The 18,352-nt window shown below is 51.6% G+C and overlaps 1 long non-coding RNA gene across 1 annotated transcript; it reads left to right on the top strand.

Annotated features, from left to right (window-relative positions):
- Positions 1–211: 211 nt before the first annotated feature.
- Positions 212–1,752, top strand: LOC136792644 (uncharacterized). The gene is made up of 3 exons (XR_010836730.1): positions 212–278; positions 533–650; positions 788–1,752. It is a non-coding gene; the product is annotated as an uncharacterized lncRNA (long non-coding RNA).
- The last annotated feature ends 16,600 nt before the right edge of the window (positions 1,753–18,352 follow it).

Raw genomic sequence — 18,352 nt, 5'->3', positions numbered from 1 at the left:
CTGCTGGGTACCTGCCCAGGTGAGCTCCATATCCTGGGAGGGGCCTGACCACGAGAGCCCCGGGGGCTGCTGGGTACCTGCTCAGGTGAGCACCATATCCTGGGAGGGGCCTGGCCACGAGAGCCCCGTGTGCTGGGAGGGGTGTGTGTGTATGAGCGTCCTCTCTGTGCAGCCGGCACAGAGTTGCTTAGCAACTTCCCTGTGGGCAGCGCTGGGATGAAATGAGAACCAGGAGATGCCACGGACCCCCTGAACCCCCGTCCATCCCGAGTGATGAGGTCAGTAGGTGGGTGCTGGCCACTGTGCTGCGTGAGGGAGACCCCACAGGTACCTCTTGTGCCTTCCACCTGACACCACGGAGGCCTCCTCAGGACAGAGCAGACAGCCTGCCTGGGGCAGGTGGGAGCTCCTGGTGACCCTGCAGGGGACACGAGAGGGACGGACCAGGCAGGAGGGGGTGGCAGCCCAGGCAGAGCCATGGGGCTCGGGGCCGAGGGGCCTTTCCGGGTCTGAGCTGAGGGTGGACGTGCAGGTGGTGAGTGTGATCCAGGAAAGCTACCCTGGTGACGTGAGGCTGAACCTGCTTCAGAGTGACAAGCCTTCCGGATGATCCCAGAACAGGACAGTGAGACGGATCCTGTTAGAAGAAGGTGAGTGAGTGCCCCCAGGAGGCGGCCCTGTGAGCTGGCCCCGGGAGGGGGTGAAGGGAACAGGCGTGGAAGCTGCGGGGAGTGGGCAGTCCCCCTGGGTGGGCGATGGGTGCAGACCCTACTCCGTGGTCCCACAGCCGTGCTTCCGGCTGGATTATTTGGCTTCTTGGAGCCTCAGCTTCCTGGTCTGCTCCTGGGGTGATGATGCTGAGTGAGACTCTCCGACGCTTCTTCACTGTCTGCCCCTCAAGCCTGTGAGAAACGGAATATTTCTTGCCATCTCAGTAAACAAAGGATGTCACAGCCATCAGCACCTGCAGCCCTCCAGTGTGAGGGGAATTCAGGATATGTAAATACAGAATGCAGGCCCCAGAGAGCGGAGGTGCATATCAAAGGAAGGAATTCGTGAGCCTGACTCCGGCATCTTCGCATACAAAGGAAAGCGCTGCATTCCTCACCTTGGAGAGCAGGTTCTCCTTAGCTGACAATCACCTTTTCACGTCCCCCATCACCTGCGCCAGCCCCCCGCCCTGTCCCCTCCCCCCGGTGCTTTAGCTCAGGGAGGAAGGGGCGCACAGGGCCTCGGCTGAACAAGAGGCCTGGGAGCCTCGGGAGGAACTTTCGCCGCTTTCCCCGCCGTCGGGAGGAGGGTCGCTGACGCTGCGGCCGGACCCTGCGCCTCCCTCGCCCCGTGTCCCCTCAGGACGCTCAGGCCGCCCTCTCCCCACGCCCCCCCGGGCCCCGCGAGCCAGGCCGAGGGCAGGGCCGAGAGGAGGGGCCGAAGTTCCCCGGGACCAGACCCCGAGGCCGCTCGTTCTGCACAGCAGCGGCGGGTGGCCGCGAAGCCCTTCCCCTCAGAAGCTGCTCTTGCGCGGCCGCCCGGCACCGGACCCACTTACCCGGCCCGCCGTCCCCACGACTGTCGCGGCTTCGGCCGCCGGGGCCCCTCCGCAGCCGGCAGCGTCAGTGAGGCCACCCTCCCCTCGGGCGCCAGGGCAGCTCCGTGACGGCGGAGGGAAGAGACCCCGAGCCGGGAGCTCCAGCTCTGAGGAAACGCGGGCTCCGTTCTGGGCGCAGTGGGTGGGGCCGTTCTGCCCCGAGGCATCCTGGGAGGGGGCGGGGCGCCGGGGGAGGAGCCGCCAGCAGCTCAGGGCCCCGTCGGGGGTCCTGGAGGGGCGGCCCGGCCTGAGGGCCCCGCCCACTGTGGCCGCAGCGCAGGCCTTTTTCCTGGAATCCCACACAAAAAGTCAGAAAGATACACACGGTCTACAGTGAATGTTCACAAATGGTGGTTGCTGCTGTGCTTACTATCCTATTAAACGTGTGAAATCCATAACACACTTGAAGTTCAAAATTAAATACGATTTTATTTATTTACTTATTTATTTTTTGCGATACGCAGGCCTCTCACTGCTGTGGCCTCTGCCATTGCGGAGCACAGGCTCCGGATGCGCAGGCTCAGCGGCCATGGCTCAGGGGCCCAGCCACTCCGCGACATGCGGGATCCTCCTGGACCGGGGCACGAACCCGTGTCCCCTGCATCGGCAGGCGGACTCTCAACCACTGCGCCACCAGGGAAGCCTCTAAATACGAATTTTCACCTTTCTAATTGTCTCTCTGCTATTCACAATTGTCGTTAATGAATCAGAGACTGTGGCATCACTAGTTAAAAATGAGCTTGTTAAAAAAATAGAACTCAGGCCCACCGGACCTACTGAATCACAATCTGCAATTTTACAGTCTCTCCAGTGTACCTGTGGACCCATGAATAGTTGTAAGGTACATTTCTACCTCGACATGTCTTTTCTGTCTGAGAAATACACACATCTTATCCAGTTTGATATAAATAAAACACTCAAAAATGCATATGCCTGTGTTGAAACCATCATTTTATTATTTCTTTTCCAGATAAGTATAGTCTCTATACTGGTTTTGTGGATCACATGCCATACTCTTTTTTTGTAGTTAGAAATAGAGAAAGTTACTTTGTAAAAAAAAAAAAAAAAAAAAAATATATATATATATATATATATATATATATATATATTAGTGGATGATTGAAGACACTCTTCTAAATTAAAACCAGTTCCCTTAATTTGCTCTTTTCTTCTTGGGTCATATTATGAACTCTTCCCGTGGCCACATGGCATGTGTACTTTTAATTTCAGGGACTGCTGACATTCCAGGATGTGCCCATAGATTTATCTCAAGAGGACTGGGAATGCCTGGACCAAGATCAATGGGAGTTGTACAGGGATGTGATGTGAGAAAAGTATAGGAACCTGCTTTCCTTGGGTGAGGATAACTTCCTTCCAGAATTCCTTATCCACCCACAGGGTTTAGAGGCCTTCATTTGTAGAATGTCTCCTGGAGTGTTCTGCTTCCTACAATAGGGTTTCAGATTGCAACGATTCAGGAAATATTGGGAGTTTGTGGGTATAATTTATGTTATTCTTTGAAAATTGCAGCCTTCTTTATAATATACTTTGTAACTGCTTGGGATGTGTCTATATGAACAGTGTACTATATGCTTCTGTTATAGTCCTTACAATATTTTATTCTCTTATTATCTGTAACAATCTTCCATGGATTCTTTGGGCTTAAGGTGTATTAAAAGGGAGACGGCGATTCTGGGACTTCCCTGGTGATGCAGTGGTTAAGACTGCGCCTGCCAATTCAGGGGACACCCCCCACACGTGTCCGTACCCCGAACTCGAGCCTCAGCCTCACCGGGGGCCTAACCCTAACCCTAGCTCCGGCCCTTCGCCGGGCCGCCAGGCCTGAGGCCTGAGGCCTAGCCTCACGGCATGCCGCGCCCTACGCCGCACACGCCCCCCCACACGTGTCCGTACCCCGACCTCGAGCCTCAGCCTCACCGGGGGCGTAACCCTAACCCTAGCTCCGGCGCTTCGCCGGGTCGCCGGGCCTGAAGCCTGAGGCCTAGCCTCACGGCATGCCGCGCCCTACGCCGCACACGCCCCCCCACACGTGTCCGAACCCGGACCTCGAGCCTCAGCCTCACGGGGGGCCTAACCATAACCCTAGAACCGACCCTTCGCCGGGCCGCCAGGCCTGAAGCCTGAGGCCTAGCCTCACGGCATGCCGCGCCCTACGCCGCACACGCCCCCCCACACGTGTCCGTACCCCGACCTCGAGCCTCAGCCTCACGGGGGGCCTAACCCTAACCCTAGCTCCGGCCCTTCGCCGGGCCGCCAGGCCTGAAGCCTGAGGCCTAGCCTCACGGCATGCCGCGCCCTACGCCGCACACGCCCCCCCACACGTGTCCGTACCCCGACCTCGAGCCTCAGCCTCACGGGGGGCCTAACCCTAACCCTAGCTCCGGCCCTTCGCCGGGCCGCCAGGCCTGAAGCCTGAGGCCTAGCCTCACGGCATGCCGCGCCCTACGCCGCACACGCCCCCCCACACGTGTCCGTACCCCGACCTCGAGCCTCAGCCTCACCGGGGGCCTAACCCTAACCCTAGCTCCGGCCCTTCGCCGGGCCGCCAGGCCTGAAGCCTGAGGCCTAGCCTCACGGCATGCCGCGCCCTACGCCGCACACGCCCCCCCACACGTGTCCGTACCCCGACCTCGAGCCTCAGCCTCACGGGGGGCCTAACCCTAACCCTAGCTCCGGCCCTTCGCCCGGCCGCCAGGCCAGAAGCCTGAGGCCTAGCCTCACGGCATGCCGCGCCCTACGCCTCACACGCCCCCCCACACGTGTCCGTAACCCGACCTCGAGCCTCAGCCTCACGGGGGGCCTAACCCTAACCCTAGCTCCGGCCCTTCGCCGGGCCGCCAGGCCTGAAGCCTGAGGCCTAGCCTCACGGCATGGCGCACCCTACGCCTCACACGCCCCCCCACACGTGTCCGTAACCCGACCTCGAGCCTCAGCCTCACGGGGGGCCTAACCCTAACCCTAGCTCCGGCCCTTCGCCGGGCCGCCAGGCCTGAAGCCTGAGGCCTAGCCTCACGGCATGCCGCGCCCTACGCCGCACACGCCCCCCCACACGTGTCCGTACCCCGACCTCGAGCCTCAGCCTCACCGGGGGCCTAACCGTAACCCTAGCTCCGGCCCTTCGCCGAGCCGCCAGGCCTGAAGCCTGAGGCCTAGCCTCACGGCATGCCGCGCCCTACGCCGCACACGCCCCCCACACGTGTCCGTACCCCGACCTCGAGCCTGAGCCTCAGCCTCACCGGGGGCCTAACCCTAACCCTAGCTCCGGCCCTTCGCCGGGCCGCCAGGCCTGAAGCCTGAGGCCTAGCCTCACGGCATGCCGCACCCTACACCGCACACGCCCCCCCACACGTGTCCGTATCCCGAACTCGAGCCTCAGCCTCACCGGGGGCCTAACCCTAACCCTAGCTCCGGCCCTTCGCCGGGCCGCCAGGCCTGAAGCCTGAGGCCTAGCCTCACGGCATGCCGCGCCCTACGCCGCACACGCCCCCCCACACGTGTCCGTACCCCGACCTCGAGCCTCAGCCTCACCGGGGGCCTAACCCTAACCCTAGCTCCGGCCCTTCGCCGGGCCTCCAGGCCTGAAGCCTGAGGCCTAGCCTCACGGCATGCCGCGCCCTACGCCGCACACGCCCCCCCCATGTGTCCGCACCCCGACCTCGAGCCTCAGCCTCACCGGGGGCCTAACCCTAACCCTAGCTCCGGCCCTTCGCCGGGCCGCCAGGCCTGAAGCCTGAGGCCTAGCCTCTCGGCATGCCGTGCCCTACGCCGCACACGCCCCCCCACACGTCTCCCTACCCGGACCTCGAGCCTCAGCCTCACGGGGGGCCTAACCGTAACCCTAGCTCCGGCCATTCGCCGGGCCGCCAGGCCTGAAGCCTGAGGCCTAGCCTCACGGTATGCCGCGCCCTGCGCCTCACACGCCCCCTCACACGTGTCCGTACCCCGATCTCGATCCTCAGCCTCACCTGGGGCCTAACCCTTACCCTAGCTCCAGCCCTGACCCTGACCCCTAGGCCTCCCCCTCAGTTTGAAGCCTGAGGCCTAGCTTAACTGCACACTGCCCCCTACGACGCACACGCCCCCTAACACGCATCCGCACCCCGATCTCGACCCTCAGCCTCACCGGGGGCCTCACCCTAAACCTATCTCCAGCCCTGACCCTGACCCCTAGGCCTCCCCCGCAGCCTGAAGCCTGAGGCCTAGCCTAACGGCATGCCACGCCCTACGACGCACACGTCCCCTAACACGCATCCCCACCCCGATCTCGACCCTCAGCCTAACCGGGGGCCTCACCCTAACCCTAGCTCCAGCCCTGACCCTTCCCCTAGGCCTCCCCCGCAGCCTGTAGCCTGAGGCCTAGCCTAACGGCACGATGCGCCCTACAATGCACACGCCCCCTAACACGCATCCGCACCCCGATCTCAACACTCAGCCTCACTGGGGGCCTAAGCCTAACCCTAGCTCCAGCCCTGACCCTGACCCCTGGGCCTCCCCCGCAGCCTGAAGCCTGAGGCCTAGCCTAACGGCACACCGTGCCCTACGACGCACACGCCACCTAACACGCATCCGCACCCCGATCTCGACCCTCTGCCTCACCGGGTCCTAACCCTAACCCTAGCTCCAGCCCTGACCCTGACCCCTGGGCCTCCCCCGCAGCCTGAAGCCTGAGGCCTACCCTAACGGTACGCTGCGCTCTGCGCCGCACACGCCCCCTAACACGTATCCGCACCCCGATCTCGACCCTCAACCTCACCGGGGGCCCAACCCTAACCCTAGCTCCAGCCCAGACCCTGACCACGGGACCTCACCCGCAGCCTGAAGCCTGAGGCCTACCCTAACGATAACCCATACCCTGGCCCGTACACTCCCCCTAGCACGTATCTGTACCCCAATCTTTCCCTAACCCTCTCCCGGCGCTAAGCCTAACCGTAAGTCCTGTTCGTGAGACTCGTACAATTAAGACCTTAGTCCCTTTTTTCACCATTTTTGTGCAACCAATCCAGTTAAAATAGGAGGCGTTAACAACTGTAAAATTAATATTAAAAAGATCTCATTCTCTTAGGATTTCAGGAGCGTAATTCTGAAAGCTGGTCTGGAACTGACACTGACACTGAGAGACTTCGTAGCCAGTTGTCTAATTCTACCTAAGTAGGTTTTAACTTCTGACGTAGTATTGATGTATCCATAACAGTCGCTAATGACCACTACACGTATTTCTCTTCTATTAGTATCTGATCTAACATCATTGTTTGGAATTTAATAGTTAAGAGAGGATTCCTTGAAAACGTATGGTTGCAGCTATCAGCAGACATTATTTTGAGAATGGCTAGTGGCATCCTGAGTGTGATATAGCTAAGAAATTGAATTTCAACAATACAGGAATGTGGGGACTTACCTGGCGGTTCAGTGTTTAAGACTTCACCTTCCAATGCAGGGGTTGCCGGTTGGATCCCTGGGCAGGGTGCTAAGATCCCACATGCCTCGCAGCCAAAAAACCAAAACATGAAACAGAAACAATATTGTAATAAATTCAATAGAATTACAAAATGGTCCACATCAAAAAAAAAAACTTAAAAAGAAAACAAAACAAAAATTACAGGAATGCATCTAAATCACATCTACAATGGTCACTTAGGTTTATCTTGGGTGTCTGAACCCTAGTTACTCCTTTTTGACTGTCAAATGCATTCCCGTCCTCAATGCCAAAGCAGATGTACAATTCGTATCCAAAAGACCATAAAACAGGCCACGTTGGTCAGTAAAATTTAAGTTAAACCAGGTATAAGCCAGAGTGACTTCCTCACACCTCAATACGTGAAGAGTTTTTTTCCCTTTTCATTACAAGTCTTTCAATAGAAAGCATTGGTGATCAAAATGTCAATCCATCAGTGTCAGAATGATTCAGCTGTTTGGCCCATGTGTAGACCATGTCCCTCAGCGCTAGGCCTCCTTTATATTTGCCTAGTTAATCCGCATTGGGGGAATACTGATCAGCTATCGTGAACATGCTCAGAGGTATGTTAATGAGAAAACGCTTTATATAGGCCATACATTTTATTATTCATACCCAATTGTCACACAAGCATTGTACATGTGCTTTTAGCAGTAGACCTAAAGCAAACAGTGAAACATCATGAGTAAGTACATTCTGATCATTTCACTAGATAGTTTTCCTTTCCTCTTAAACATCAGGGCAAAATGAAGCCAACACAGTAACCTTCATAAATACACACTTCAGTACAGAGGTGTCATTTATCCAATTGCTCCAAGTCCTAAGTAGCTTGAGCGCAAGGACTTCCCTGTGTCTGGAAAACACAGATCAAAGCCAGTAACAAAAAACCAAATACATTATAACCATACTCACCAGTTGACTCAGTAACCAATCCTTTCATTAACTTTTTATGAAGCCATCCGATTCTACATTAAGATTTTTCATTTCTTACCCAGTTTGGCATTATGATATGAAACTTATCAGAGACCTGTGCTTGCCAAAAGGTCCTTCACATAGATCTTCTTGAAGATGGAGCACTTTTGCAAAGTGCTAGAGCACAACAGCAACTATCTATAAAACACATAAGGACTTAAAATTCATGGTTAAACATTTGATCACAATGTAAATGACAAAAGAAGCCATGGTTGCTGCTACATACAACATTTTAAAATATATAGAATTATGAGTGAAAAAATTTTACCAGGACATACTAGATTTTTAGGAATTCCATGTAATTTAACATACTAATCAAACATTTCTCTCTGAGATGGCTCAAGGGCCTTCTAAAGCATCTCAAAGTTAGCTGGAGATTAAAAAAACTGTTAGAATTGGCCAAACAACACTTATTCACTGAACCAAAGCAAAGAGATTTCAAACAAAAAGAGAGATCACAGACACAGGCAAAGGAACTCACAAGCTCTTTGCAATCAAAAGCAGCATTCCAAGAAAACTTTGGAGGGAGAAACCAAATCCAGGCTTGGCCTAACCCACTTCCAACAAAATCCATCTTAGAAAATCCTGGTCATGCACAACTCTTTTCTCAATGTTCCCTTTGCACAAATGTTCATCACCTTCTGTATCCATCTTATGTTGCCCCTTATTATTTTCTGCATTCAGAAACCACCAGCTCTAGTACAAAGTGACTTTCTTTTCTCTTTGTACCATCAGCCTGTTACCTAGCTGCTCACTTTCTTTATTACGTAGCTTCATAAATGCTTGAACATATGGAACTTCTTTTGTCTTTCTCTTCCTGTGACAAAATAACTCTAGCTGAAGGATAGTATAGTCATTTAGGCTACCATTCAAAGACCACCTTTCCTCGTTCTTCAAGAATGTATCCATACATTGGCCAGACAAAATTACAATAGAATTTCATTCTTTTCATAGTCTTAGGTTTACAACTATAGGTTGACCTGTATGCCAGGATTTTGCCCATTGGCTAGCAGATGGAACTGAAGAAGAAGCACTTCTTATGTTTGAACTATAGAACACTCACACACAGACTAAGAACAAAACAAAATCCTAAACACCAACCGAAGCCTCAAACCAAAGGAACCAGAAACCAAAGAGAAACCAAAAACCAAACAGCACAAGGCTCAAATCAGCTTCCAAGTCTCAACTTAGCCTGTGACCTCTGTTCAAGTGGTGCACCTCCCAAATGAGATTTCCTGGAATGAAAAGTCACCCAAATGGGAACCGAGGTTCCCCCAAATGTACCGGGCTAAAAGGACCTCAGACTGCATGCCAGAGTGTTACCCCATGCTGGCTGAGTTGCTGCAACATCCCAAATGCTATTTTTCTGGTTCCCCAAAATAGTCCCTTGAAGTAGGACATTTGGGGCACTCCAGGCAGGAGGAAGAGAGGAACGTCCTCAAGGCAAAGACAGCCTCAGCAGCTGCTAGGGTGGTTCCTCTTCCACCATCTACTCCTGCCCCAGAGTTCTAACTGCTGGGATGACTGGGGCTCGGCCTTTCCAGGCAAGGGTCCCAGGTGGTCTGACCTCTAAAGGAATTCTGCAACTCTACACTCTCTCGGAAGAGGCTGGTGTGGAGAAAATCTCAGTGTCCGATCAAGTCAGGGTACCTACAGGGGACATCCCCAAGTCAGGCCCACATTGGGTACTAAATGTAATGTCTAATACTCGACCTCTGTGCACCAGTGCCAAATCGAATCTCAGAGAGAGGGGTTTGCAGGAAGTAGAAAAGAATAGCTTTACTGCTTTGGCAGCCAAAGGGGGACACAGAAAACTCGTGCCCTCAAAAACCATGTGTCCCAATGCAGGAGGATCTGGTGAGGAGGTTTACAGCAATGGTTTAAGGAAACAGTTGATCTTAAGGATTAGTGTGTGTACAGGGCCTTAACTCACTTTAATCTGGCCTCAGATGGTCTCTTGATGAGCTTCTCTGGAATGAAGAAGACTAAAATCTTCTATTTTGTGGGGGTTTTAGGTTGGTAAAGAGCCCAAAGATACTCTTACCTGTATCCCTTGAGGGAAAACCAGGATCCTGGCCCAAGGCTGCACTATTGCTTCTTGATGGTTTCTCTCTTGTCTCTGCATCTCCTCCTTTCCCTGATGAGCAACTGTTCGAACCTGCCCTTTGGAACTCAGGGAAGGTCCTGGAATCTCTAGCCTAACTAAGGCCCTGACACTGTTCCTAACGCAGACCCTGACACTCTCCCTAACTAAGGCACTGACACTACTCCTAACTCACTCCCTGACACTGTACCTAACAAAGGTTCTGATGCTAATCCTAACTCAAGCCCTGACACTGTCTCTAACTAAGGTCCAGCATCTGTCCCTAATACAGGCCCTGCTACCAGCAAGAACAAAAATCCAGACACTATGCTGAGCTAATATCCTGACCCATTTCTAACCAAGGTCCTGACACTGTCCCTAAGAAAGCCCTGTTGCTATCCCGACGTGAAGACCGGAGGCTGTGCCTAACTCAGGCCCTGATAATGGCTTTAGCAAAGCTCCTGAGGCTGATCCTAATGAGGCCCTTATGCTGCTCCTAAGTCATGCCCTGATAGTATCCCTAGCTAAGGACCTGACACTAGGCCTCACTCGAGCTCTGTCACTCTCCTTAAGTCTGGCTCTGACGCTGTCCCTACCTCAAGCCCTGACACTGGTCCTAAATTAGGTCCTGATGCTCTAAGTAACTAAGGTCTTGGCACTATCCCTAGTTCATGTCCTGACACTATTCCTAGACCTTAACCTAACCTTGTGTTTAACTAATGTCTAGCCTCTTATACTAAATAAATCCCTGTCGCTGTCCCTAACTAAGGCCCTGAAATTAGTTCCGAGGCCGTGACCCTGTCCCTAACTGAGGCCTGGAGGTCCTAACTCAGGCCCCGACACTACAACCTAACTCAGTACCTAACAAAGGCTCTGATGCTTGTCCTAGGTCATGCCCTGACACTGTCTCTGGGGCCCTGCTGCCGTCAATATCTAAAGTCCTGACATTATCCTGAGCCAATATCTTCACCCATGTCTTACCAAGGTCCTGAAACTGTCCCAACGTAAGCCCCGACGCTGTCCCTAAGTGAGGCCCTGAGGCTGTCCCTAACAGAGGCCATGAGAATGTCTTTAAAGAAGACCCTAACGTTGATCCTACAGATGCCCTTATACTACTCCTAAATCATGCCCTGACACTGTCCCTAACTCAGGCCCTAAAGATAGACCTCACTTAGGCCCTATTGCCGCACCTTAGTTAGGCTCTGACACTATCCCTACATCAGCCCTGACACTGGTCCTGATTAAGGCTCTGACTCTGGTCCTAACTAAGGCCCTGACGCTCTCAATGACTAAGGTCTTCACGCTATCCGTAGCTCACTTCCTGACACTACCCCTCGCCTGGAAGCTGACTCTGTCCCGAGCTAATGTTCTGCCTCTTATACTCCCTGAAGCCCTAATGCTCTCCCCAACTAAGGCCCTGACTAGCTCTAACTAAAACGCTGACACACTCTAACTACGGCCCGAAATCTGTCCCTAATATAGGCCTTGCTGACGGCAATAACTAAAATCCGGACACTATGCTGAGCTAATATCCTGAACCATTTCTAACCAAGGTCCTGACACTGTCCCTAAGAAAGCCCTGTCGCTGTCCCTACGTGAAGACGTGAGGCTGTGCCTAACTCAGGCCCTGAAGCTATGCCTAACTGAGGCCTTGATGCTGTGCCTAACTCAGGCCCTGACCATGTCTTTAACTAAGACCCTAATGCTGATGCAACAAAGGCCCTGATGCTGCTCCTAAGTCATGCCCAGACAGTGTCCCCAGCTAAGGGCCTGATGCTACGTCTCACTCAGGCCCTGTCGCTCTCCCTAAGTCAGGCTCTGATGCTGTCCCTACCTGAAGCCCTGACACTGGTCCTAAATAAGGCCCTGATACTCTCAGTGACTAAGGTCTTGACACTATCGCTAGGTCATTTCCTGACACGATCCCTAACCCTAACCCTGTCCCTAGCAAATGTCCTGCCTCTTATACTAACTGAAGCCTTTATGCTGTGAATCCCTCAGGCCCTGAATTTAGCCCCAAGGCCGTGGCACTGTCCCTAACTAAGGCCTAGATGCTCGTCCTAAATCCCACACTGACACTGTTCCTAACTCAGGCCCTGACACTGTACCTAACAGAGAACCAGATGCTAGTCCTAACACAGGCCCTGACACTGTGTCTAACTAAGGCCCTGCTGCCATCAATATCTAAAGTCCTGACAGTATCCTGAGCTTATATCCTGACCCATCTCTTACTAAGGTCCTGAAACTGTCTCTAAGTAAGCCTTGACGCTGTCCCTAAGTGAGGCCCTGACGCTGTCTCTAACAGAGGCCCTGATAATGTCTTTAACAAACCCCTTAGGCTGTTCCTACTGAGGCCCTTATGGTGCTCCTAAGTCATTCTCTGACACTGCCCCTAGCTAAGGGCCTGACTCTAGGCCTCACTCAGGCCCTGTCGCTCTCCCCAAGTCAGGCTCTGACGCTGTCCCTACCTGAAGCCCTGACACTGGTCCTAAATTAAGCACTGATGCTCTAAGTAGCTATGGTCTTGACACTATCCCTAGGTCATTTCCTGACGCTATCCCTAGACCTTAACCTAACCTTGTCTTTAACTAATGTCGAGCCTCTTACGCTAAATAAATCCCTGATGCTGTCCCTAACTAAGGCCCTGAAATTAGTCCTGAGGCCATGACCCTGTCCCTGAGACCTGGAAGCTGTCCTTAACAAAGGCCCAAGGTCCTGAAACTGACACTATCAGTTAAAGAACTGAGGCCCTGACACTCTCCCTAATTAAGGACTGAGGCTGTCTCTAACTAAGGCCCTGAGTCTATCTTTAACTAATGGCCTCACTCTTTCCCTAACAAAGGCCCTGATGCAGTCCCTAACTAAGGCCCTGACACGGTCCCTAAGAACATGAGCTGTCTCTCATTAATGCCCTGATGCGGCCCATAAATGATGTACTGAAGACGGCACTAAGGTCCTGACGATGTTACTAATGACCCCAAATGTCTCTTACTAAGGCCCTCAAATTACCCGAGGCCCTAAAGATGTCCATAACTAAGTCTCTGACACTATCTCTAACTAAGACCCTCAAGTTATCTTTAACTGAGGCCATAACAGCGTCCCTAACGAAGAACTTGACATTGTCTCTAACTAAGGCCCCGAGTCTGTCTTTACCTAACGGCCTCACTTTTTCCCCAACTACTCCCTGACGCTGCCCCTAACCAAGGCCCTGATGGTGTGCCTGATTGCCTGAGCTGTCTTTCACTAATAACCTGACTCTGCCGATAAATAACACCCCGGTTATGTCCCTAATGAACAGCCTGAAGTGTCTCTTACTAAGGTCCTCAAGGTTTTCTCTGAGGCCCTGACACCCTCCTTAATTAACGCCTTGACACTGCCTTTACCTAATGGCCTGATGCAGTTCCGACCTGAGATGCTGATGCTCTAAGACCTTGAAGTCTCTACCTGAGAAGCTGACACTGTCTGTAACTAATTTCCTGACTTTTTCCTTAACTAACATCCTAATTTTGTCTCTAAATAACGGCCTGACACTGGTCCTAACTACAGCCCTGATGCTGACCCTATCTAAGGCCCTGACGATGTCCCTACTAGACTTAGACGTCCCTCACTGTGGTCCTGATCCTGTCCATTACTAAGGCCCTGAATATGTGCTTAAGTAAGTCTCTGACACTGTCCTCAGGCGCTGACCCTCTTCCTAACTAAGGGCCTTGACGCTGTCTCTAAAGAAGGCCCTGACACTGCCCCTAAATAACAGCCTGACACTGGGCCCAAGTATGGACCTGATCCTGTCCGTGACTAAGGCCCTGAAGATGTCCCTCATTAAGTCTCTGACACTGCCCTTAATAAGCCCCTGACGCTGTCCCTATCTAATGGCCTAAGCTATAACTTACAAAGTCCCTAACACTATCCCCAAGACGCTGACGCCCTCCCTAACTTAGCCTTTGATGCTGTCCCTTAGTGCCTAAGCGATCACAAAATAATACCCTGATTCTATCGCTAAGGCCCTGAATATATCCTGAGAAAGTCTCTGAAGTGTCCCTCACTAACGGCCTAAACTCTCTCTTACTAAGTCCCTCAAGTTATCTCTGAGGGCCTGACAGCACTGGCCCTAACTAACGTCCTGATGCTGAACCTAACTAAGGCCTTGATGCCGATTCTACCTGAGGCCCGAGAACTGTCTGTAACCAATGACCTGCCTCTTTCCCTAACTAACACCCTAGTTTGGTCCCTCATTAACGTCCTGACACTGGTCGACACTACAGCCCTGATGCTGGCTCAATCTAAGGCCCTGACGATGTCCCTAATAGCCTTAGATGTCCCTCACTGTGGGCCTGACCCTGTCCCTAACCAAGGCCCTGACCCTCTTCCTAACTAAAGCTGTGATGATGTCTCTACCTGAGGTACTGACACTGTCTATAATAACGGCCGACTCTTTCCCTAACACCCTTATGCTGTCCCTAATAGCCTCGTGTACCTCTCAATAATGCCCTGAGCCTGTCCATAACGAAGGCCCTGAATATGTCCCTAAGTATGTCTCTGACGCTGTCCTTAACTAAAGCCCTGATGCTCTCTCTACCTAAGGCACTGACACTGTCTGTAATAATGGCCTCTTTCCCTAACTAACACCCTGATGCTATCCCTAACTGAGGCCCTGAAGATGTCCCCAATACCCTTAGGTGTTCCTCAGTATCACCCTGATCCTGTCCATAACGAAGGCCCTGAATATGTCCCTAGCTAAGTCTCTGATGCTGGCCCTAACTAAGGCCCTGATGCTGTCTCTACCTCAGAATCTGACATTTGAACGTCCTGACTCTCCCTAACATCCTGACGCTGCCCCTAAGTGAGGCCCCGACACTCTTCTTAACTAAGGACTTGCCGCTGTCCCTACCTAACACCCTGACACTGTCTGTAACTAACGACCTGACTCTTTCCCTGACTAACACCCTCGTTTTGGCCCTAACTAACGCCCTGACACTGGTTCTAATTATGGCCAAGATGCTGGCTCCAAGGCCCCGAAGATATCCCTAAGTAACAGCCCGAACTGTGTCTAACGAAGGCTCTCACGTTTTCTCTAACTGAAGCACTGACGCTGTCCCTTATAGTCTAAGCTGTCACTACATAATGCCCTGGTCCCGTCCATAACTAAGGCCCTGAATATGTCCCTAAGTACATCTCTGACGATGTCCTTAACATCCCGAACTCTCTTCAAGTTCCCTCTGCGGCTCTGACACCGGCCCTTCCTAAGGCCTCGCCCCGGGCTTGTCCCAGGCGGTTGCTCGGTTTTCTCTCGTCCGCGTCTCCAGCCAGCCGCCTGCCGTCGGCCACTCTAAGAGTCTGCGGTGCAGCGTCCCACGTGGGACGTGCCTGTGTCGGCTCAGCTGTGGGAGGAGAGTCACGGCCGCTCCGCCCTCCAGGGGACGGCGGCTCCGGGTAGGAATCTCTCCGCCGGTGTCTGGACACAGGGTTCTGTGCCCTTGTTTGCTGTAAATCCCTTGGAGTTACCTCTATTTTTTTTTAATGGCTATCCCCCTCAGCATATTCATGATTTAAATTATTTACCACATTAAAATTCAGGAATGACATTATTACAAAGAGCAGGAAGACACCGGATGCCCCCCCAATGATCTAGTACTTGGAGGATTTACAATTCTAATGAGAAAGCACTCACTCTCCTCACCCTCTTGGGCGTCAGCACAAGGCGGGGATCAGCTGCGTCCTTTATTTGTCCCTCTGATTTTCCAGAACCTTTCCTTCGAGAAGAAATCTCTGGGCTCTGCGGGAACTGTGAGTGGCGGCCATCAGGTAAATCTGAGCCTGAAAAGCAAGAGGAAGAGAGCTAGAGGCGGAGGGGAGAACCGGTGACGGGGAGAAGCAGGGGCATCCACGTTCAATCGCAGGCTGAGAGTCTGGGTTAGTCTCCACCGAAGCCAAGGACCCCCAGGAGCTGGCCCCGCTGGCCTTGTCACCTGGTGTGGGGACTGGGGACAGCCAGACCTCCATGGCCACTCTCAGAGGAACCAAGAAGGTGGGAGCGCACCCCTGAGAGCCAGATTGGAAACTGGTCATGCTGTGAAACAATAAGATGCCCTTTCCAGAAAAGTGAAGACTGTTCTCTTGGTTCTCAAAGACTTGCAAATACTCCGTGTCCTTCTGGAGGCACGCTGAAGCCTTCAGCCTTTGAGGGCAGTAATGGGAGTGCATCTGGCCTCAAAGCCATCCAGCACTCACTCCTTGAGGGTGCTGAGGATGACCCGCGTCCACCCCTTGGGTGCTGTGGGCCTGAAACTCCCTGACCACAGAGGATGGGAGGGGCCGCACAGATGCTCCTCTGGATACCGGGGACTGGGCTGGTGGGTTACAGGCCTTTATCAGATACATGGTTTGCAAACATCTTGTGCCATTTGGGATGGCGGATTACCTTATTCCTTGCTCCTTTCACACACAACGGTTTTTCATTTTGAGGAAGTCCAATTCATCTATTTTGTCTTTTGTTGCTTGGGCTTTCAGTAGATCTAAGAAATCATGACCAAATCCAAGGTCATGAAGATTTACTCTCATGTTTTCTTCTACGAGTTTTATAATTTTGGTTCTTGCAACTAGGCCTTTGGTCCATTTAGCGTTGATTTTGTATATGGGGTGGGGGGAGGTAAGGGTCCAACTTTATTCTTCTGCATGTGGGTATCCAGTTGTTCTAGAACGTGTGCTGTGTGGGAGAAAATACCTGCAAATGATGCGACCAACCAGGGTTTGATTCTAAAATATACAAACAGCTCATACAACTCAAAAAAAGGAAAAAAAAAATCAATAAGTAGGCAGAAGGTCTAAATAGACATTTCTCCAAAGAAGACATACAGATGGCCAATAGGCACATGAAAAGATGCTCCACATCACTAATTATTAGAGAATGCAAATCAAAACTACACTGAGGTACCACCTCATAGTGGTCAGAATGGCCATCATTAAAATGTGTGCAAATAAATGCTGGAAGGGGTGTGGAGAAAAGGGAACCCTCCTACACTGTTGGTGGGAATGTAAATTGATGCAGCCACTATGGAAAACAGTATGGAGGTTCCTCAAAAACTAAAAATAGAGCTACCATATGATCCAGCAATCCCGCTCCTGGGCACATATCCAGACAAAACTATAATTCAAAGAGATACGTGCACCCCAGCATTCACAGCAGCACTATTCACAATAGCCAAGACGTGGAGGCAACCTGAATGTCCCTCAACAGATGAGTGGATGTAGAAGATGTGGTACATATATGCAATGGAATATTACTCAGCCATAAAACAGAATGAAATAATGCCATTTGCAGCTACATGGATGGACCTAGAGATGATCATACAAAGTGAAGTAAGTCAGACAGAGAACGACAAATACCATATGATCTCTCTTATATGTGGATGATAAAATGAGACCCAAATGAACCCATCTACAGAACAAAAACAGACTCACAAATATAGAAAACAGACTTGTGGTTGTCAAGGGGAAGACAGGGGAGAGGGATGGATCAGGAGTTTAGGATTAGTAGATGCAAATTACTATATAGAGGATGGATAGACAAGGTCTTACTGTACAGCACAGGGAACTGTATTCAATAGCCTGTAATAAACCATAATGGAAAAGAATATGAAAAATATGTATATATGTATGTATATACGAATCACTTTGCTGTACAGCAGAAATTAACACGACATGGTAGGTCAACTATACTTCAGTATCAATTAGTTTGAAGGCACTTTTATAAATTAGGTCTTATTTCTCTTGTCCTTTCATCCTGGGACAGATGTATAACAGAAACTAACCTGGATTACTCCGGGATGAACTCATATCACACAGAATTTTAACTGTTGAACGAACCATGAATACCAGTTACACCATGGGATGTCCTGATCCAATATGTAGTTTGTAAACCTTGTAGCAAGACTGCAGAATCCACTAAATTTGGAATTCAAACTGAAATGAAGCCACCTGTCCCATGACTGCTCCACAACTAGTTATACAACATCAATTGGAAACCGTATACAATCAAATGAATGTAGATAGAAAAAACTATAGCCTTCCTTTTTTTTTCTTTTAGATGAAGATGGTACTTAAGGCGATGTCTTGGGCCATTTCAGGGTGTTACTCAATTTCCTGGGTATCTCCCATGCACACAGGAGGTACACGTGGTAGTTAACTTGTTTGTGCAACTATATGAAGGTAGTTAATACCACAACACTATATACGTAAA

The sequence above is a fragment of the Kogia breviceps genome, chromosome 15 (genome assembly GCF_026419965.1).
Source record: "Kogia breviceps isolate mKogBre1 chromosome 15, mKogBre1 haplotype 1, whole genome shotgun sequence".
NCBI classification, from domain to species: Eukaryota; Metazoa; Chordata; class Mammalia; order Artiodactyla; family Physeteridae; genus Kogia; species Kogia breviceps.
This window is presented reverse-complemented; position numbering and strand designations above follow the sequence as displayed.